General features: G+C 38.0%; 1 pseudogene; it reads left to right on the forward strand.

Moving 5' to 3' along the window:
• The first annotated feature begins 16,521 nt into the window (after positions 1-16,521).
• Positions 16,522-16,640, forward strand: LOC120589989 (uncharacterized; annotated as a pseudogene).
• Positions 16,641-23,775: the final 7,135 nt, after the last annotated feature.

The raw sequence follows: 23,775 nt of genomic DNA on the forward strand, positions 1-23,775 counted from the left end.
TCCAGCAATTCCACTTTTGGGTACTTATCTAAAGAAATAAGATCATTATCCCAAAGAGCTATCTGTAATCCGTGTTCACTGAAGCATTATTCACAATAACCACGTTATAGAAACGACCTAAGTGTCTGTTGATGGATGAATGGATCAAGAAGATGTGAGATACACACACACACACACACACACACACACACACACACAGAAATATTATTCTGTCATAAAAAAAGAAGAAAATCCTATCATTCGCAACATGGATGAAATTGAAGGGCATTATGCTAAGTGAAATAAGCCAGACAGAGAAAGACAAATACTGTATGGTATTACTCATATGTGGAATCTTTAATAAAAAAAAAAAAGTCAGACTCTAGAAACATAATAAAATGGTGATTGCCAGGGGTTGGGTTAGGGGATGGGTGTAGAACTAGGGAGAGGTTGGTAAAAGTTACAAACATCCAGTTATAAGATAAATAAGGTCTGAGGATCTAATATAAAACATGATGGCTATAGTTTATAATACTGTAATGAAATTTGCTGAAAGTAGACTTAAGTATTCTCACCAAAAAAAAAAAAAAAGGTAAATACATGAGTTGAGGCAATGGATGTGTTAATTAACTCAATGGTGGGAATCCTTTTTATGATGTATACATATAACAGATCATCATTTGTACACTTCATATATCTTATAATTTCATTTGTCCATTATACTTCAATAAAGCTTAAAAATTAAAAATAAAAGGGAAAGAAATTCTGCAATATGCTACACCATGAATGAACCTCAAGGCCATTATGCTAAGTGAAATAAACCAGTCACGAAAGGACAAATATTGTGTTATTCCACTTATGTGAGGGGCCTAAAGTCAAATTCAGAGACAGGAAGTAGAATAGTTGTTGTGGGTTAGGGGAAGGAGGAATGGGAACTTGTTATTTAATGAATACAGAGTTGCAGTTTTACAGGAGCAAAGAGTTGTGTAGACGGGTGATGGTGATGGTTGCATAACAATGTGAATTTACTAAATGCCATTGAAATGTACACTTAAAAATGGTTAACTTTTATGTTATGTGCATTTTATCACAGTCAAAAATAAAATAAAAATTTTAAAGTTATATTCTTTCTAAACTAGAGTCCCTTAATGTGATTTTGTCTGTCGTCATGTTAATAATAAAACCAACAAACAATAATGCAACACAATATGCTCTTGTAACACTGTGGATTGAGGAGATCAAGGCCAAGTAACTGGTATTTCTGCTTTTCTACACATTAGAAGCTACAGGGAACTGGATTTTTGACTCAATGTTATCATTAATATGCCCCCCAAAAAAGTCAAAATCAAACACTTAAAGATTAATACTACGAAAGACAAGATATACCAAAATTAAGCACATAAATGAAGTCACTTTAAAATCATAAAATTAGAAAAGTTCAGGACCTGGGGGCTAGATATGGGAGTAAAGCTTGCTCGGGGATGCTGCCAAAGTTCCCATATCACCTGGCCTGTGTCTCCAGAAATTAAAGAAACCCAGATGAACTCCTGACCTAGGAGCATGTTTCTCTGTAGCCCTCAATATGAGACGCAGTGCCGTGCTTCCATCCAACCAAGACGCTAACTGAATACTCATAAAGATAATAGCCATGGGCATCATTTCTTGAACTTCACTGTATTAGGAGCCCTCACGTGTACTACTTATACAGTCCTCTCTACAGTTCAGTGCCTCACAGCATGACTGGCACAGAACAGCTACTCAAAAAATAGTTGTTAAATTGTTTAACAATGCTATGAGGTAAATGGCGTTATTATTATCACCAATTTATGGACAAGAATTCTGGGACTCAGAGTTTAACCTACATGTCAAGATCATCCAGCAGTAGAGCCACTGTTATAGCTCCCAGATCCAGCTTCATCTTTATAAGTTCCCCCCAAAGTCTTTCATATCCCATGTAAGAGTAAGAAAGATCCTGTAAGGATGTACATCAGATCAAGTTAGTCTCCTGCCCTCACTCTGCCAAGGCTTCCCATCCCACTGCCATAAATCAAATGGAAGGTCCTCTCCCTGGCTGGGAGGCCCTCATGTGATATGCTGGTGTCCAGCCTCCTCCCAGTTCCAGCCCTTGACCATCCCCATCACTGCCTGACTCCACACTTCAGCTTTACCCAGCAGTCACCTTCTTCAAGGCCTTTGCACTTCCTGCTCTCTGCCTGCAGTGCTCCTCCTTCAGAAATCCACATGGCTCATGCCTCCACTTAGTTCAAAATTCTTTCCAAACTTTACTTCCTCAGAGAGGCCTCTGCTGCCCATTTTATCTAAAGAGGCATCACAAACACTCTCTATTCCCTCATTCTGTTTTATGCACCTAAAATCATATTATATAATAACTTGTTTATTGTGTATTTCCCCCCCAAATTAGAAGTTCCATGAGTTCTGATAATATTCTTATTTTGGTCATGGCATCTCCAGAGCCCAGTATTCAGTAAATGCTTGCTGAGTGAATGAATGAATAAATGAATGAATAACAAGCCCACTTATTCCACCTTTTGATATTAAGGACAGTAGTTGACTTCAGCCCAGGTCAACTTCCTATAGACACAAAGCTTATACAACTTTTCTCTTGAGCACAGAAAATCGTATCAACAGAATTATTGAGTATGAAATTCCCTCCTCTGCACACATATATACTATACCGTACCATATACCATATACCACCTACCATATACCATACCATATGCCATGTACTGTATACCATATCATACTATAGACTACATCATGTTATACCATACCATATACATCTCATCTCATACACAGTGCTTGTTCTTCTACTTGTGCTGTGCCTATGTCCTTGGTCTTCCTTTCTCATCCTCCTTCACTCCCTAACATCCCAGATTCCTAGGCTTTACACCTTTGGATAGGTGCTAGCTGAGTCACTGAAGATCAGCTAACTGGGCCATCTAAAGAGAAGATCTCACGGTTCAGAAACCCAGCAAATGTCTTCAGGGCAGAGGACAGGATGGGGAAGGAGGAGCTCAAAGGAATGTGGGTCTCTCTTCCTCACCTCACATTTTCTCTGGACTCAGGATTACTCTAAAAATAAAAAAACCTTCCTCATCTGCAATGTTGTTGCTTTTGGCTAAATATATGAGTGTGTCAGTAATCAGAACTCTCTAAGTAGAATGGGTGACCAGGGAAAGCTGGGGTGTGGGGGAGTATCTCTGTCACTGGAAGTCATCAGGCAGCGCAGGACCGCTGAGCATGGTGTCAGAGGCGAGTTAGAGTACATGAGCTCTAGGGGCACTAACACTGCTAAAATTTTCTAATGTTTGCTCTGTTTAATTGGCTGCAGCTGCTTTTTCACAGTTAAGCACTATGCACCAAACATACATCACCATCTCATAACAACCTCACAAAGTACTGAATCTTCTTATTCTTGCCTATATTGGTTAGCTTTTGCTGCATAACAAACCATAACAAAACTTAGTAGCTTAAAATAACCACCGTTTATTTGTTTGCAATTCTGAGGATTAATATTTTGAGCTGAGCTCAGTTGAGACAGTTGGTCTCTGCTGTGCTTACATATGTGTTTGCAAAATTACGTTGCAAATGAGTTTTAACATAAATGGGAAGAATTTGTGGCAAAATTTGTAATCTACCATGCTGCCTCTCTTAGCACAATGCCATATCTACAAGAAACATGTCTAACTGCCAAAGAGAGACCAGCAGCAAAACGTTCTAGAAATCGTTCTTACCCACCCAAATCCCTTGAGTCCCAAACTTCAAAGCAACTTTCAGAGCTTTGTTTCTATCTTACCCCTAGAATTCCAGTTCATGCTGACTCTCTTCAATTCCCCATGTCTCCTCCCCACCTCCAACCTCCCTCCTGCTTTCCAGATCTTTTTTCTATCTTTCCCTTCTTCCCTGTTCATGGTTGCCTTCCACTCAGGAGCCTAATCAGTACCATAAATAACCATGGCAGAGACGTGCAAACACAAAATCCCTAAGAGTAGTCAGGAAAAGTGAATGACTGTACATGTTGGTTTGTCATGTGCAGATGAGAACACTGAGGCCTAGCAAGAACATCCTTTTTCATGATGCTGACTTTCAGGCTCAGAGTCATACTGAGACTGAAGGAAAATGAACCCACTTTGTAGAGCTCTGTGTTGAGTGCCTATGAGCCACTACTGTATCTCAAACCTTTATATAGTGTTACTGGAGACTGTTTAAATACTTCCTCTGCCCTCTCAGATTGCAATTACCAAACTTAAGTTTATTTACTGTGGTGCTTAAATATCTCAGCTTCTGATATCCAAATGCTATGGGGACATATTTTAAAAGATAAAAGATTACAACAACTAATTACCAAATCCTGCTATGTGCCAGTATCTATGTTAGGTACTTTGCATTTGTCATTTCAATTCATTTCTTCCTCCCAAAACTCCTAAAAGGGAGGCATTATTATCTCCATTTTATATGGAGATATGAGAGAATTGATGCTCGGAGAGTTCTAAGTCTCTGAGGGAGTGGAGTCCTCCTGGCTCAGAGTTCATTCTCTTGATCTGGCTGAGATATGGCTTCTTTTGAGAAAATATGTTCTTGCTGGTCAACTGATACTTGGGAGGACTTGTCAAAGCCTTTGAGTGCCTGCTGAAAAGTCTGAATGTGATGACCAAGGGAGCTCCAGGCTTCCCTGCAGAAAGGAATGGGGGAGTCTTAGTGCTGGACAGATTTGTACTTTGATATAGAGCAGCATCTCTCAGCATGTGGTCCTTTGATTGCTGTCAGCCCCAATTACTTCTGGGCAGCTTGACAGTTTTGGAGAACAAAATAGAAGGAATTTGTTTATACACATTGAAGTTTTGAATGTAAAATTAATTATAATTTTCAAAAAAATTCTACATATCCTAAAAACTTACTTGGCTACAAAGACTGTCATTTGGTCATCTCAGCTATCTGTTTATAGTTTGTCTTTGTTAATAGAGTCTGATGTTATTTTGGTCATTTCTGTTCATTAAATTGGCACTTTCTGCTACTTCAATTTTTTTATCTTACATCTATAATTCACAAATGTGAAGCAGTGGTCGAAGAGTGACTCATCAAACATAAAACTAGTATTGAAAACGGTAAAGCTAAAACAGCTCAGAATAATAACTCAAAACAAATTTAAAGTATGACTTCAGTGAGAAGATGAAATGTGAATCTGTATGTGCTAGAACTAAGAGAGTCTCCACCTGCAGTGATTTTGCTTCAGAAGACAACACTGCATGCACATGGGTAGAGCGCTGTCTATCCACTTTGCCAAAGGAAAGCATGAAACTCCTGAAGCTGTCACATCATTTTCAAGGCCCTGTGATCCCTTTGGTAAACTTAGAAAGTTCCCCTAGAAAAAGCTCAAAATAATGATTTTTTAGCAAAAATAAATTCTGGTGTTTATGTAGAGCAAAAAAGACTAAAACAACAGAAACCACATTTAAAGTTGCATCTCCCATAGCAAAAGCAAGTGTGAATCTCAGGACTCCTGAGAAGCTTGGGGAAGGTAGTGCTAAACTTAACGACAAATGTTAAAAAGGAGAAAGAAAAACTACTTGGAATCTCCTTTTGTCAAAGAATGCAGTAGAGGGTAACATGGTGTCAATGATGTATAACATAGAAAAGCAGCTGCTACTCCATGTCCCTGCTGGAAGATACTGTACTTGACAGTTGGACAAACCGTTCACAAGCAGTCTGTGAATCAGTGCTTGGCCATACAGACATGATACTTCTATGAGGAGCAATTTTTTAAAGGCATTTTATTCTGTTTACCATGGAAAACTCATGCAGCAAGATCAGATATCTTTGTTTAGGTAACTATTATAATGTGAGTCATGGTATAGAATGGAAAACATGCATCAAAATCTTAACTAATGCAACACTATCAGGCTATGTTCTGTGGGCAGCAGGCAGCGGGCAGAGCCCTCTGGTAGTCACCATTCCTCAGGGAACACGTTCAAATCTCAGGCATGAAACAGTGTCTACTCTCCCTTGCCTATCTAGCTATACTAGTATTTTAGCTGACCGTTGACAAAAATGAATGAGATTTTCAGAAAAGTTTCTTCATAAACTAACTATCCCAATGGCTAGTTCTATGATTTCAAGCAGTTTACTCAAGTGCTATAGTGCAGCTATATAGACAGAATCTTAAATATTCTGAATCTATCTCTCTAAGACTGGATAGAATGATTTCTAATGTGGAGGGTAAAAAAGAAGGCTCATTAAGACTACATTTAGTATAAATGGCTAGGTCAAAGACATTTTGATATGCCGATATTTAATGCTGTTCTTCAATTATAGGAGAAAAATATTGAAGGTTTATGACTGAGTGGATTTAAAAACCACATTCAAATACTGTAACTGTATGTAAAGAACTAGTTCCCAGAGAGAATCCACTGAATGCTAGTAAAACAAATGAGAAAAGACCCTACCCAACTGTGATGAGTTCAAGGATTTCAGGGCTGATCAAGAAAAAGAAGGAACCATGAGAGGCAGTGACACCAAAACTATAGTATAATTTCACCAAATTTGGTTAGAACATATTAATCAAAAAAAATGTGTGATAAAGAGAGGATGAGGAGAGGGGAAGTAAAGCAGAGAAGGTGTTAGAACACTGAACCCTCACTTCTGTGACTGAGACTTAATAAACAGACACTTGTCTACAGCAGATAAAGCCAGAAATGCTAAATAATAACTCAGTCTCTCTTCTCTCTTTCTGTCTCACTCTATCTTCTCACTTCTTCCTTCCATTTCTCCCTCTCTGAGTAATTAGTTGTCACTCTGAGAATTTGCACCATTAATTAAGAACAATTAAAAACATATTTTGAGTATTTGTTACAATGAATGTGTTACATTGATTAAAAATAATAAAAAGCTACTTAAATGAGAAAGGAAAGAAAGAGAGGTTGAATCCATCCAACTGTAGACCCTGACCTACAGGTGCAGCTGCCTGAGACCCTAAGACCTTGGGAGCTAACGGAGGTCATTGTGTAACAAATTTACCTCTCCTTTTCAAAGGTTTTGCTGGTTCATTTTTCTATTCGTTTGCCTGCTGATGAAGCCTGAAAATGTGCTTCTTAGGGAAAGTATGTCTCTGACCCTTTTATTGCTTTACTTCTAATTTATTTGGCATACTTTTGCTGAAGCCGGGTGCTGGGAACCACATTGGTTGCCATATGATTTGCAGGGTCTCAATTTCCGATGGATTTTATTCTTCCTTAGTCTTGGCACTGCACCAGCTCTGCATGTGGCTTGTGTCAACCACAGGTTCTTAAATGTGTGCAGGTCAGGAGCACAGCTGTCTAGCCACCCACGTATTTATGAAGCTCCTATCATTTTCCCAGCACTGCCTGGGAGGGCCTCAAGCTGGCATTCAAGGAACCATGAGACTTCCCCATCCAAAGCATTAGACCACCTCAAAAGAGTGGGATATTAATAGACTTAAACCTACCATTACAAATCTCTAGATTTTTTTTTTTTTACTGGAATCACCCTTTTAGTTTAGCATCTGTTCAGAAAATATCAGAGAACTCAGCAATTCATCCTGGCCTATAAATAAATCTAAAATATAAAAGCTTCAGGTCATGTTGTCAGTGGGTTGCAGAATTGGCACTGTCCATGTCAGTGCCACGACCAGAGGAAAAGGTTGAAGGAAGGTGGCAGCCCAAAAGCAGGGGGTGTAGTTAATGACTTAATTCTGGTTCAGGCGGAAGTTCATAAATTGGTTTGTAGGAATTGTTTTTACTTTCCCAGAGCATGGCTTCCTTTGGCTTAATTTCTTGTGGGCCTCAAGCCCGCTGCCTTCTGCTAATAAAGGCTGTAAACGGGTCTTCTGATGTCAGAGTGTTTCAATATGTCCTGCAGTATGCCGTTTCATGTTTTGATCATCAAACCACTAAAGATATCAATAGATCTTTCTCTTTTCAGAATTAAGAGGCATGTTGCCAAACTGTTCTTCACTGTATTTCCAAAAACTATTTTGTATTTCCAAAAACACATTCACCATAGAAATTGCTGAAAGCTAGAGGTGTTTGTTCATAATTTATAAGATGATAATTTTTTTATCTTATTTCTAATGTAGAAATAAAAACATTTAAGGATTTAGATCAGTTTATGCCCACGCTTAAAAAAATAAGAGGCTTGAAGTAGCAGGGCATGGGGAAAAGAAAAGAGTTTTCCATGAAAATGAATTAGCGTGTGCAAAGGCTCAGAAGCAAGAGTAGAAGAAAGATGAGGCCTGAGAAGTAAATAGGGGATCAATTCTAAAGGGCTTTAAAACCAAGGACATTAATCTGTAAAGCCACAGCAGAAATTAGTAAATCAATATATATGTAGAGTAGCCCAGGGTGAGGCTGTGGACAGGACAGATGAGTTCATGTGTTTACCAGTGAAAGGGTCAGCAGAGTCCTGCACACTTATGTTCCCTCCTGGGTGAAGCTCTGACTTTTGCAGGATCAGAAGCCTGATTTTATCTGAATACCAAGTTATAGATACACGCTCAAGGACAGGCTCAGATTACCCATGAATAAAACCAAATGCCAGACTGGAGTATAAAACTAAAATGCTATTTATTCACTAGCATGGGAATAATCCCAGGGACCTTATACCTGAAGCTGTTATGAGCAGATCAGCCTTTCCCTGAGGGCATACCCTGCACAGGAAATCTATTGAGGATGGGAAGGGACTGTGATCAGGGTTCCAGAATTGCTCCATGCACCCCAGCAGGAAGAGAATGGTGCAAGACACGTCCCCGTCTACCCCCCACAGACAGCATGCAGCCTTTCATTACACAGTTCTGCTCTTCTTGCTAATTTTACAAATTTCCTTCTAATTGACATAGTTGTGCTCTACAGCTGCACTGTCCAATACAGTAGCCACAGTCATATGCGGCTGCTGAGTCCTTGAAACATGCTTAGTTTGAATTGAGATGTGCAAGTGTAAAAGAATGGATTTCAAAGACTTGTCAGGAAAAATCAAATGTAAAATTGTCATTAATGTTTACATTGATGGCACATTGAAATATGCAACTTTGAATATACTGGGTCAAAGAAAATATATTATTAAAATAAATTCCACCTGTTTCTACTTTTATTTAAGCGGCTATTGGAAAATTGAAAGTTATGGTGCTGCTCAAAATGCGTTATAACTAGAGTTAGACAATAGTCAAGTTTTGTTCTCTAAGATGCATGTATTCGTCCTGGCTCTTTGTGTGTTGTTTTTAAAGGTTTCATTCAGAGGGTGTTCAAAGTGGAGTTCTGAAGCAGACCCTGAAAGACAGATTCATGACAAGCGATGTCTTAGGGACAGGCTTGGGGGACAGCATGCAGTCAGGAAGGCGTGAGCTCAGGCCAAGTACAGAGGGTCAGCCCCACCTGCAGGGAGTTACTCGCAGCCTTGCTCCCATCTGCTGGTCAATGGTCAAGGGCTGTGCAGGAAGAGGGGGTGTAAATTCCCAGGCTCTCTGGGTTCAACCCAAGGCAGTCTGCTGAGGAAAGCAAGGCACACTGGGGTTTAGGAGCAGAACCCTGTAAAAGAGGCAGGAGGTGGCATAAAAGAAACAGCTGGGGTCTGCATGGAGCACGAATGTCATCTCCATGACAGCAGGAACCACCAACCACCCTCTGTTTCTTGAGAAAAAGCCTGTCTGCAGTCCCAGAGTCTGAAAAACACACACTACAGACTGGAGTGGGTTATAGACTGTTATTTGGTGGTTCTCTTCCTTGTGTTTGTCAGGCTCTATGCCCACCATACTAGCATCTGATAGACGCACAAAGCATTTCATCATATCAATGCCTGCTTAGCACCTATTGACAAGCCTAGTAATTCCTACATGCGCCAATTTTATTAAATACCAGAGTGACAATTAAGTCTGGAAATAAAAGTGTGATAGACCAAATAACACTGCCCCCACAAAGATGTCCATGTTCTGACACCCAGAACCTGAGACTATGTTAACTTACATGGCAAAAGCAACTTTGCAGATGTGATTACTTTAAGGATCTTGAAAGAGGGAGATTCTCTTGAATTAACAAATTATCTAGGTGGACCCAAAGTCCTCAGAGGGATTCTAGTCATAAGGAAGCTGGAGGGTCAAAGTCAGAGTAGATGTGACTATGGAAACAGAAGTTAGAGTAGTGCACTCTGAAGATATAGGAAAGGGTCACAAGTCAAGTAATGAAGGTGACCTCTAGAAACTGAAGAACACAAAAGATGACTTCTGCCCGAGAGCCCCCAGAAGAAATGCAGCCCTGCTGTGAACTTGATTTTAGCCCCGTAAGACCCATTTTGGACTTCTGACCTCCAGAACTATAAGAGAATAAATTTGTGTTGTTTTAAGCCACTGTTTTCGGTAACATTTCATAGCAGTAATAGGAAACTAATACAATAGTTGAATACATACTAAATGCTTTATTGATATTAGATTCTATATGATAAAATAATAGTATCTGTGTTTCCAGATTTGATGGACACCTGTGGTTTAAGTTCTTGCAGTTTTCTAGTGAGCAAATTAGAGTAGCCAGTTATAGAAATTCTTTTAAAGCTTATGATAATTTAAATGCAAAATCCAGATGGTCTTGATCAAGAAAATGAAATCAGTCTGCTTTTCACTTTCCAAATAACAGGACATAATTTGTCCTTCAAAGCCATTAAGCGGGAGGAACACTACTCAATGCTCTGTGGTTTTCTTCTGAAGCTGCATCCCACAAATATCTTCCCTTGTCATCACAGCTCTATACAGGAGAGGCAGCTATGGGCCTTTCTAGGCCAGGGGCTAGAAAAGTTCACTGTATTCCTTTAGCTCTCGTTTCAAGGCTTAGTGGCAAGTACTAGAACTTCTCTCATGGTAGGGAAGGAACCTTGTCAGCCCTTAAGTTTTAACAGTTAGAAAAAGCAGGATATGAAGCAGAGGAAATAAGAGAGTGCCCTGCCCTTCTGAACTCATGGTATTGCAGGAAAGAAAGAGAAAGAGAGAGATGGAAAAGGAGGAAAAAGTGGGCATTTGGGTTCTCTGGTTTTATCCTCCTCACCACCTCTTTGAAACCAAGCCTTGGTGAGGGGGTAGTTTTAGAATGTGTGGGAATATATAGGATAACTCAAGTACAGAGAGGCATCTGACTACTTCCTCTCTGTAAACTGCCCATGTCCTAGCTACTAATCTGGAAGGAAATGGTTCCCTGGGCTTCTCCCTTAACTATTATTAAGCAGAAGGAAAACTCAAGTTTCTCCTCAGAGTCACTCTTTAGACAAGAAAGATATCCAGAAAAACCCATATGACTGAACCAAGAAGGTAAGTAAGAGCAGAATGTAGTTGTTCAGTTGTGCACTGCACGAAGACACAACATCCAAGAGGGAGCTGTTTACATGAGAGAAATCTTAACTATTGTAGATTTTTTGTGTGTTTGTATTACATTTTTGTACACTTCAAAGATGGGCAATTTATATAATTATTATGGCAAATTTCCAGGAGATGGGAGTAATGTGTCTAATTTTAGCAAAATCAGTATACATTAATAATTTTTGATGGTAGAAGAAAAAGAGCTTATTCCAAGAATGTAAAATATATATAATTATTCATTAACTTATGAAAAGAGAATTAGTCAGCAACCAAAGACCTGCTGATCTAACCCATCTAAATTAAATCTGTTTAATATAGTGATCTGTGAGCATCTTTAAAATTTTTTTAAATCCCCTATTGGTATTTAGTGCACTGACTAATTTTGCTTTTTCTATTACAATTTAAGTCACCTACTGATTGTTTACTATACCAGAATAGTATGACTGAGTTCCTAATTTACATCTACACTTCCATTAAGATACAAATATCTAAGAAAAAAACCTTTTATTTCCCATTAATAATCCACAAATATTCTGTTTTAATATTTCAATTGTTTAATTTGCTGTTATGAAAATTTTTGTCAGTAAAAATAGATTGTTATTGAAGAGGCTCATCAAAGGTAGGTTATTTTTAAAAGTTAAAAATTCTAAGATAAAATACTAAACTGTTATATTGTTTCCTTCTGAGATAGCAGGAAATTTTTTTTTCAATCATCAGAATCAGAAAACAAAAACACAAGTGATTAAAATTATTCTGATGATTAAGTAAACCTTTGAAAAAGGTAAGATGTGGGAATAAAGTGAAGCAACTCCAAACTATAGCACAGCTGTATCACTGACAAACAGGATGCGATCAAATGCTTTAACTCCATATCAACCCTTACCAATGTATTTCAAGAAAAAGTGCAAGAGAATTTGTTGTAAAAAAAAAAAGGAATGCATTAAATCAAATATATTTTCCGCTCATCCAAGTACATAGCCATATGGTTTAAACATTACATAATGTGGATACTTGTTGGAAACTACCCACCTCAAGGAAGAGACTTTTACCCTTCTAAAAATAATGTAGATAGAATGATTCTTCCCAAATGGAGAAAAGGGAACATCAGATCCTTGTTACTTTAATCTATCTCAAAACAAAGTATATTGTCTATATTATAAACTCGTTATTTAAAAAGTCAACTGAAGGATGAGGATGGATGCAAAGACTGTCAGCAATTATCACATGTGCTTGCTAAACATGAAAAAAAGTGAAATGGCCAACTTCAACAATATTAAGTATTTAAAAGTAAAAACTAATTTGGAAAAAAATTAACTGTCCATGCAACAAGAAAGAAACTATATGAGAATGAAAAAAGTTATAGACACCCTGAGTGAGTAATATACATAAACAGTTTTTCTGTAGAGCAGTGTCTAATGTTCAAAGGGCGATCTAGGAATCTTTTTGAAAATTATGGTGGAAATTTTCTCCACCATAATTTAAATATAACAAAATATAACAACTTTATGACAGAACATGTACACAGAACAGAAGGATCAATGTGAAACAGTAAATATTATTTAGGGAATGAAACACAAAACCGCATAGACAGGCAAGAGGTGTGATGAATTAAATCATTTTGAATAAGGTAAAAAATGTAAAATATTACAAATTTGTTATAGATAAAATCCCATATGGAACCATGTACAGCAGATAATTAATGATTTCTGGATTTCCAAGATGCAAATATTCTGTATTCAAACATTTCATAAGATTTTACCCAACAGATGATGTGACTGATGAGGATTGATGCATATTCTAAAAAGACTAATACCAAAATAAAATTTATCCAGTTTTAGTGGACAGGACATAAGAAAATAGAATAGAATGCAATAGCAGGGCCACAGAAAATTCTAGGGCATTCGATATTCCCTGTTTTGTACATTTTCAAATATGTCAGTGAACATTGCAGCAAACTTTTGACAACACCGAATTTTGTTAATATCTGAGAACTATACAGCTATTTTGCTGCTTCAGTAGACACTGAGTGTATTAAGAACACATTTGCCAAGCATAAATTTGAAACCATTGTTAAATCTCAATGAGAAGGCAGATGAATGCCATCAGACCTCAGAGTAACACACTTTGAAATTGTTGAAAATATAAGGAAAGATATACATTCTAGAATGCAAGCCAAAGTTATAAGATTTAAAATAGCTACTTTCACCTTTATACTCTCAGTACTGATTTGGATCATGTTTAAAGTAAAAGTAATTTTATAAGCAAAGTCATGCAGTAACAAAAATTTACTATCCTAATGCCCATGAAAACATCAAAGGGATTAAGAAATTCTTTGAAGAAAAATGCAGTGATTTTTTTTAAATGTTATTTAGGTGAAATAAATTGCAGTCTCTGACACTGAAATCTTCTCAAATATAAAATATATTAGAAAAAAATAGAACACTCATTTCAATTACAGATCCTATCATCTATGACCCAAAACTAGATTTCAAAATTAACAAATGTGTAATATTTTACATTTTTTACCTTGTTTTTCTATTTTTCATATTAGATACAACGATATCCTTAAAAGAAAGTTTTATAATATTGAAAAATTATAGCCTTTTCATTGTTTGGAAGTCATGTATATTTTGAACAACATAATAGAAATTAATTCCTAAAACTATGTTAAATTTACAGTTAAAATTGACTGGTAAACATGAAAAGGAATGTTAAATTAAAGGGATAGCAATATGTAAAACTAATGAATTTGGGTGATTTTCTAATACCTAATGTGACCCTGTTGAAGAATTGCAATATATTTGCAGCAATAATTTACCAGACACATTACTGAAGCTTCCAAAATATATTTAACTTTCCATTTTCAGTTGCCTGTAGAGAATACAGCTTCTCAAAATTAAATTTTAAAAAATTACTTAAATTAGGATTCTAGTCAAGATGGAGAAGTAGGTAAATGCTGTGCTCGCCTGCTTTCACACTCACATCAAAATTACAACGAAACTACAGAACAGCCATCATTAAGAATCACCTGAAGTCTAGTTAAACAGAAGTCCGACAACTAAGGATATACAGAGGAAGCCACTGGTAGGAGGGGTGAAAATGCAGAATAAGCTTGTATCACAACCGCATATGCTGTTTAAAATCAAGAGGAATATCTCGGCAGTGGCGTTCCCCCTGGAGAAGCAAGGGGTCCCAGGCCCACGCCAGGATCCTCAGCCCAGGGTTCCAATGCTGAGAAGAGATGTCCCCACAACTTCTGGCTATGAAAACCAGATAAATTGTGGATGACTTAGACACAGGACTGTGGGAGTCCCAGGTGTTTCTCTTAAAGGGCCTATGCACTGACTTACTTGCTGACAAACTCACTTGCTTTGAGCTCCAGTGCTAAGGCAGCAGCTCAAAAGGTGCCAGCAAAATATGAGGTAGAACTGAATTGTCTGGCTTCAGGACAGGGCTGAAAGGGCAGCTTTCTCCTAGAGAGAAGTGATAGCAGAAGCCATTTTTCCTTTGTTGAGCCCTCCACCTATCCAGCCTGCAGATGCAGTCAGCTGCCATATCTGAATCTCCATCAACCTGGCTAATACTGTTTGCCTCACCTTGGTGATTCCCTGAGATCCCTCCCCACCCAATTTGTGGCCCATCCGACCCACTTCCAGTGGGTTTTCCATGTAAACAGCCTCTCTTGGTTCATGCTATGGACTTTTCTAAAATTTCTTAAAGGTTTGCAAAACCCAAACAAGCAGCATCTGGCCTCAGCATGCCCTGTACCTCTGGCTAAGCAGCCTCAAGCCCAATACTAGTGGCAGCTGGCCTTGGCATGGGTCCCTGCCTCTTAAGGCACCACAAAAGTGCAGTGCAGGTGGAATTCATCTGCAGTTTGCTTGGTTGCTCATGCTAGGTGCCCACAGGCAGGGTATAGGCTGTGGCTGAACTTGGCCTGTTGCAGGGCCTCTCCCAGGAGGCACTGGCCTACACACTTAGTTCCTGGCTTCAGCCTGAGCCAGAGCACCACCCGGGGCCACACCCAAGGGTGACACACCCAAAGCGCAGGCACCAGAGCCTTGCTAAAATGAATCCTACTCCATAAGGTCAATTCCTGCACTACAGCTCCTCTACTATAGTCACCAGCCAAGTCATCACAATGAATCAGCCTGAGGGTCAGTCACTCCCACCCTCATGCAGATAAGCTCAACTACAACAGGAGGGCACACGCAACCCATATAAGGGACACACCTATGGCTCAGGTGACCAGGAAGACTGTGCCACTGGGTCCCACAGGACACCTACTACATAAAGCCACTCTACCAGGAAACATTGCAGCCCTACGTAATAGATAGAAACAAACACCTGGATGCAGCCAAAATCAGGAGACAAAGAAACATCTCCTAAATGAAAGAATGAAGCTCCAGAAAAAGAACTAAATAAAATGGAGACAAACGATCTACAAGATGCAGAGTTCAAAACACCGGTTATAAGGATGCTCAGTGAACTTAGAGGAAGAGTAAATGAACCCAGCGAGAACTTTAATTTTAAGAAGTAGAAAACACACACAAAAAGTCAGAAATGAAGAAGGCAATAATTGAAATAAAGAATACATTAGAAGGAATCAACAGTAGATTAGATGAAAAAGAGAATCAAATCAGCAATTGGAAGGTAAGGTAACAGAAAACACCCAATCAGAACTGTAACAAGAAAAAAGAATCCAAAACTATGAGGATAGTTAAAGAAGCCTCTGGACAACATCAAGTGTATCAACATTTGCCTCCTCAAAGTACTAAAAGAAGAAGAGAGAGAGCAAGAAATTGAAACCTCTTCAAAGACATAATGACAGAAAACTTCACCAGTCTGTTGGAAAAAGACATGCAAGCCCAAGAAGTGCCGAGAGTCCCAAACACGATGAACCCAAACAGGCCCACACCAAGGCACATCATAATTAAAATGCCAAAAGTTAAGGGTGAAGAGAGAATCTTAAAAGCAGCAAAGGAAAAGCAGTTAACAATGAGGGAGCTCCCATATGACTGTCTCCTGATTTCTCAACAGAACCTTTGCAGGCTAGAAGGGATTGGCAAGAAATATTCAAAGTGATGAAAAACAAGGACCTACAACCAAGGAAAGCTATCATTTAGAATTGAAGGACAGAAAAAGAGCTTCCTAGACAAGAAAAAGCTAGCAGATACTACAGCCATACCACCCTGAACAAGCCCAATCCCGTCTGATCTCAGAAGCTAAGCAGGTTTGGGTCTGGTTAGTACTTGGATGGGAGACCACCTAGGAAGACCAGGTGTTGTAGACATAAAAAAGAAAAAGAAAAAGAAAAAGCTATAGGAGTTCATCAACACCAAACGAGTATTACAAGAAATGTTAGAAGAACATTCTCAAGGACTGACCAAATACTGGGACACAGAGATAGCATCAAGAAATATAAGAGAGTTGAAATCATACCAACCATATTCTCTTATCATAATGCTCTGAAACTAGAGATCGACTGCAAAAAGAAATCAGAAAGAACCACAAATTTATGGAGATTAAACAACATGCTACTGAAGAATAACTGGATCAGGGAAGAAATAAAAAGAGAGATCAAGAGATACATAGATACAAATGATAATGATAGTTCAACATTTCAAACTTTTGAGACATGGCAAAAGCAGTCATTAAAGGAAAGATTATATCATTACAGGCCTACTTCCAAAAATAAGAACAACCCCAAATAAACTACCCAATGCTTCATCTTAAAAAAACTAGAAAAGGAAGAACAAATGAAGCCTAAAGTCAGTAGAAGAAAACAAATAATCAAAATTAGAGCAGAAATAAATGAACTTGAAAACAAAAAAAATAATAATAATAAATGCAACGAAGAGCTGGTTCTTTGAGGTTAATAAAATTGACAAACCCCTGGCTAGACTCACTAAAGAAAAAGAAAAGAACACAAATAAACAAAATTAGGAGTGAAAGATGGGAAATTATGACAGACACCACAGAAATACAAAGATTCATACAAGAATACTATAAAAAAGTATATAACACCAAATATAATAACCTAGAAATATGGACCAGTACTTAAAAAAATACAACCTTCCTAGACTGAATCAAGAAGATCTGGAATATCTAAATAGACCAATTGGCAGTATGGAAATTGAAACTATCATCAAAAACCTACCAAAAAGTAAAAGTCTAGGACCAGATGGCTTCACCAGTGAATTCACAAAACAAAAAGATTTAATACCTATTCTCCTCAAACCCTTCCAAAAAATGAAGAAGAGGCAGTACTTCCCAACTCATTTTATGAAGCCAATATTACTCTGATATCAAACCTGGTAAAGATAACACAAAAAAAGAAAACTACAGACCAATATCTCTCATGAACACAGATGCAAAAATCCTAAATAAGATACTAGCAAACAAAATACAGCAACATATTAAAAAGCGTATACACCACGATCAAGTAGGCTTCATCTCGAGGACCCAGGAATGGTTCAACATAGCAAATACATTAATGCGATATACCACATAAACAAATTAAAAAATAAGAATCATATGATCATATCAATAGGTGCAGAAAAAGCATTTGACACCATCCATTTATGATCACTTAGCAAAATTGGTATAGAAGGAAAGTAACTTAACATAATAAAGGCCATCTATGACAAACCCTCAGCTAACATTATACTTAATGATGAAAAACCAAAAACCTTTCCTCTAAGATCAGGAACAAGGCAAGGCTGTCCACTATCACCACTCTTATTCAATATAACATTGGAGGGCCTAGCGAGTGCAATCAGACAAGAGAAAGATATAAAAGGCATCCAAATAGGAAACGAAGCAGTCAAACTGTCACTATTTGCAGATGACATGATTCTTTATATAGAAAACCCTAAAGACTCCACAAGAACATTACTAGAAACAATAAGCAAATACTGTAAAGTCTCTGGATACAAAATCAACGTTCAAAAATCCATAGCTTCCCTATACCCTAATAATGAAGTGTCAGAAAAAGAAGTGGAAAAAATAATTCCTTTTGCAATTGCAACGAAAAAAGTAAAATACCCAGGAATAAATCTCACAAAACATGTGAAGGTCTTATATAAAGAAAAATGCAAGACCCTATTAAAAGAAATCGAAGAAGATACAAAGAAATAGAAAGATATTCCGTGTTCTTGGATTGGAAAAATCAACATAGTTCCAATGACCATATTACCTAAAGCATTATACAGATTTAATGCAATCCCCATCAAAATCCCATTGGCATTTTTTAAAGAAATAGAACAAAAAAAGTCTTCAGATTTGTATAGAAGCACAAAAGACTTCGAATTGCCAAAGACATCTTGAGAAAAAAGAACGAAGCTGGAGGCATCGCTCTGCCTGACTTCAAATTATATTACAAAGTGACAGTAATCAAAACGGCATGGAATTGGCAGCAAAACAGACACACGAACCAGTAGAACAGAATCGAGAGTCCAGAAGTAAACCCATATTTATATGGGCAAATAATTTTCGACAAAAAAAGCCAAAAACATACAATGGAGAAAGGAAAGCTTCTTCAATAAATGGTGCTGGGAAAACTGGAAGGCCACCTGCAAAAGAATGAAACTAGACTGTTGTCTATCACCATACACCAAAATTAACTCAAAATGGATTAAAGACCTAAGTAAAAGACCTGAAACAATAAAATACATAAAAGAAAACATAGGAACGAAACTCAAGGACCTTGGACTTAAAAAGGACTTTATGAATTTGACCTCAAAGGCAAGGGATGTAAAAGCAAAAATAAATGAATGGGACTACATCAAACTAAAAAGCTACTGCTCAGTAAAAGAAATCATCAACCAGGGAAAGAGACAACCATCTCAGTGGGAAACTATATTTGCAAGCAACGCCTCCGATAAGGGCCTACTATTTAAAATATACAAAGAACTCACATGACTCAATAACAACAGAAAAAACAAATGATCCAATCAAAAAATAGGCAGAGGACCTGAACAGATACTTCTTCCTAGAGGACATACAAATGGCCAACAAATATATGAAAAGATGCTCAACATCGCTAGCTATTAGGGAAATGCAAATCAAAACCACAATGAGATACCATCTCACACCTGTTAGAATAGCTATAATCGACAGGACAAGTAATAACAAATGTTAGAGAGGATGTGGAGAAAAAGGAACCCTCATACACTGCTAGTGGGACTGCAAATTGGTACAGCCTCTATGGAGAACAGTATGGAAGTTTCTCAAAAAACTAAGAATTGAGGAGGACAAAAATAATGGTGTAGGTGATAGAGGCACTGTTCATCCCTCTGGTGACCAAGTCAAAGTTGTGACAGAAACAAGGAGCAGCAGCAAGGAAAAATCAACTGAGATCTAGATGAGCAAGCCATATAACTATGAAGAAACCCAGAAATCGCCCTGCAACCGCAGAAGGTAGGACGGGGCAAGGACCTGAGGCAGCTCAGTCTCCAGCAAGCTGAGTGAGACACAAGCTGCAGCAGCTGCAGATGTCTCTTAAAGGGGCCCTGTCCAGCAGATTTTCATGGTGACGGACCTACTTTCTCTGAGCACCAGTGCCCATTCGGCTGAGTTCAGAGGGCACCAGGGACTTACAGGGAAGCATTGTCGGAATGAGGGCCCAGGTGAGACTCGGTACAGAAGTGCCGGCGATATACATTATCTCCTATTGAGCCCTCCCCACCTCCCAGTGCACAGACACAGCCCTGCCAGAGCCGAGAAGTCATCAAACTGAATAACAGAGGTCGCTCCGCCCAGAGGATTCCTTGAAACTTCGCCTCCCCCAACTCGCGGCCCCACCCAAGCCACATCCAGGTAAATCCTCAGCAAGTCAGGTGCTCCTTGCTGAGCAGCACCTAGACTCACACTGGAGGCAGTTGGCCTCAGTTTCTGGTGTGGCCTTTCGAGGTAACTGTAAGCACAGCATCTGTGGATTGCTTGCTGAATCTTGACAGGTGGCCCAAGAGAGGCAGAGCCTTGGGCTAAACTTGGCCTGCAGCTGAACCCCTCTCAGGACTGTGCCACTGGACACCTACTTCACAAATTCACACTAATAAGACTGCGAGACTTCAGAGCTTTGCTTAGTACATAGAAACAGACACTGAAAGGCAGCCAAAATGGGAAGACAAAGAAGCAGAAGCCGTAGGAGAGAACAGAACAGAGATCTAGATATTATGCAGTCAAGCAATCTAACAGATGTGGAGTTCAAAACACTGGTTATAAAGATGCTCAATGAACTTTTGAGAAGTGTAGATAAATTCAGTGAGAGCTTCAACAAAGAGATAAAAAACATCAAAATGGAAATGGAAATTATAAAAGGGAACCAGTCTGAAATGAAGAACATATTATCTGAGATAACAAGTATATTAAATGGAATAAACAAAGTGAATGAAGAAAAGGATCAAATGCCCTATCTAGAGGATGGGAAAGCCACACACAATCACAATGGCAAGAAAAAAGATGCCAAGGTTATAAAAATAATTTAAGGAGCACATGGGACACTATTAAAGGTCCGAATATCTGTCTGATCGGCATAACTGAAGAAAATCAAGAAGTTGAACAGCTGTTTGAAGAAATAATGATGGAAAACTTCCCTAACCCAATGAAGGAAATAGACATAAAACCCCAGGAAGCTCAGAGAATCCAAAAATCAGGGATCCAAAGAGGCTCACACCAAGACACATTATAATTAAAATGTCAAAGGTTAAATACAAAGAGAGAATCTTAAAAGCACCAAGAGAAAAAGCAGATAGTTACCTACAAGGGAACACCCATACGACTGGCAGCTGATTTCTCAAAAGAAACTATGCAGGGCAGAAGAGCTTGACAAAAAATATTAGATAGGAGGAAGACCCAGGATCTATAACCAGGCATAATTTATCCAGCAAAGCTATCATTTAGAGTTGAAGGACAGATAAAGAGCTTTCCAGACAAAAATAAGCTAAAGGAATTTATTACTGCCAAGCCAGTATTACAGGAAATGTTGGAGGGACTTCTTTAAGAAGAAAAAATATGTATCAAAAAACAGAAATATATAATGGTAACAACTACATTCCTATCAATAAGAACCTCAAAGGGAAAAGAATTAAGTGCTCCAACCAAAAGATGGGGTGGATGAATGGAAAGGAAAAGAAGACCCCTACCTGTTGCCTAAAAGAGACTCACTTCAGATTAAAAGACACACACAGACTAAAAGGAAGGGGATGGAAAAAGATATTGCTTTGATGGACCTAGAGGTTATTTAAGTCAGAGAAAGATGAACACTACGTGATTTCACTTATTGCAGAATCTAAGGAATAAAAAGAACAAATTAATCATAAGCAGACTCACAAATATAGTGGACTATTTGGTGACAGACAAAGAGGAGGAGGGTTTGGGGGACTGGGAGAATGGGGTGAAGGGTTAAACAAGTACAAATTAGTAGCTGATGGATGGTCACAGGGATGGGGAGCATGGCGTAAGGAATGCAATTAGCATTAATACATTGGCTAGATGGAGGCTAAGGGGAGGAAGAGAGAAATGGGGGGATCGTTTTATGAACTATATAGATGTCTAACCAATGTACAGTATACTTGAAATTAATTAAAATAAATACATTTAGAAAAAAATGAAAAAAATAAATAAAACTTAAAAAAAAAAACCTAAGAAATGATCTACCACATGATCCAACAATCCCTCTACTGGGTATTTAACCCAAAGACTTGAAAACTCATATCTGAAAAGATATTTGCACACCAATGTTCATAGCAGCATTATTCACAGTGACCAGGACATGGAAACAACCGGAGTGTCCTACGACAGATGATTGGCTAAAGAAGCTGTGGCACATATATACAATGGAATATTACTCAGCCATAAGAAGAGATGAAATACTTCCATTTGGAACAATATGGATGGACCTCGAGATAATAATGCTAAGCGAAATAATCTAGACAGAAAAAGTTGAAAATCACGTGATATCACTTATACGTGGGATATAAACCTAAAAGCAACAAATGAACAGGACCAACAAACAGAGACTCATGGACATGGACAACAGACTAGTGGTTACCAGAGGGTAGAGGAGGTGGCGGGGGGGATAGATGTGGTAAAGGGGGTCAAATATGTGGTGACAGAAAGAAATCTGACTATGAGAGGTGAACACAAAATGTAAATACACATGTGCTTTACTGTTAAAGTGTACAGCTGAAACTTATTGGATTTCGTTAACCAATGTCACCAGAAAAAAATAAATAATTAATTATTTTTAAAAAAGAAATGTTATAGGGACTTCTTGAAGAAGTATAAGAAGAATTAAAAATATGAATAATAAAATGGCAATAAGTACATATGTATCAACAATTACTTTAAATATAAGTGAATTAAATGCTCCAATCAAAAGACAGTGTGGCTGAATGGATAATAAAATAAAACTTTTACATATGCTGCCTATAAGAGACTCACTTCAGATCAAAAGACACACACAAACTGAAAGTAAAGGGATGGAAAAAGATATCTCATGAAAATTAAAAAAAAAAAAAATGAGCCAGGGTAGGAATACTTATACCAGACAAAATAGACTTTAAAACAAAGGCTATAACAAGAAACAAAGAAGGACCCAGGAAACCCACTTCTGGGTAATTGTCCAAAGAAACCCAAAACACTACTTCAAAGGGATATATGAATCCATATGTTTATAGCAGCATTTTTTGCAGTGGCCAAGATATGGAGGTAACCTGGGTGGCCCTCAATGGATCAATGGATAAAGAAGAGGTGGTACATATGTACAATGAAACATTAATCAGCCTTAAGAAAAAATGAAATCTTGCCATCTGCAACAACGTGGATGGACCTAAAGGATATTTTGCTGAGTGGAGTAGGTTAGTCAGAGAAAGACAAATTCCATATAATTTCACTTACATGTGAAATCTAAAGAACATAATAAATAACAATTAAAAAATAAAAACAGAAACAAACTCATAGATACAGAGAACATAGATACCATGCAGGGGATGAGTTGGGGACGTGAAAAAGGGAAAGGAATTAAGAAGTACAAATTGGTAGTTACAAAACAGTCATGGGGCTGTAAAATATAGCATAGAGAATGTAGTCAATAATAATGTAATAACTATGCATGATGTCAGATGGGTACTTGATTTATTGGAGTGATCACTGTGTACGTTGTATGAATGCCTAATCACTGTTTTATACCTGAAATTACTATAATATTAAATGCCAACTGCAAGTGAAAAATAAAAAAAAATTATTTTAAAAAATTACTCAGGGTCTACCCAGATTTCATTAATCATTGAGAAGCAAGATAGGGCCTGGCCAGCCAAAAGGAGATGGTTTGACGCCTTTTGGAAGCATCATGTAGACCTAAAGAATGATCCAGAGCTCCTCACCATGAATTTCCACATGAGAGACCTCAGGAAATCCAAGGC

Source organism: Pteropus medius, unplaced genomic scaffold (assembly GCF_902729225.1).
Source record: "Pteropus medius unplaced genomic scaffold, Ma_sr-lr_union100, whole genome shotgun sequence".
Lineage (NCBI taxonomy): Eukaryota > Metazoa > Chordata > Mammalia > Chiroptera > Pteropodidae > Pteropus > Pteropus medius.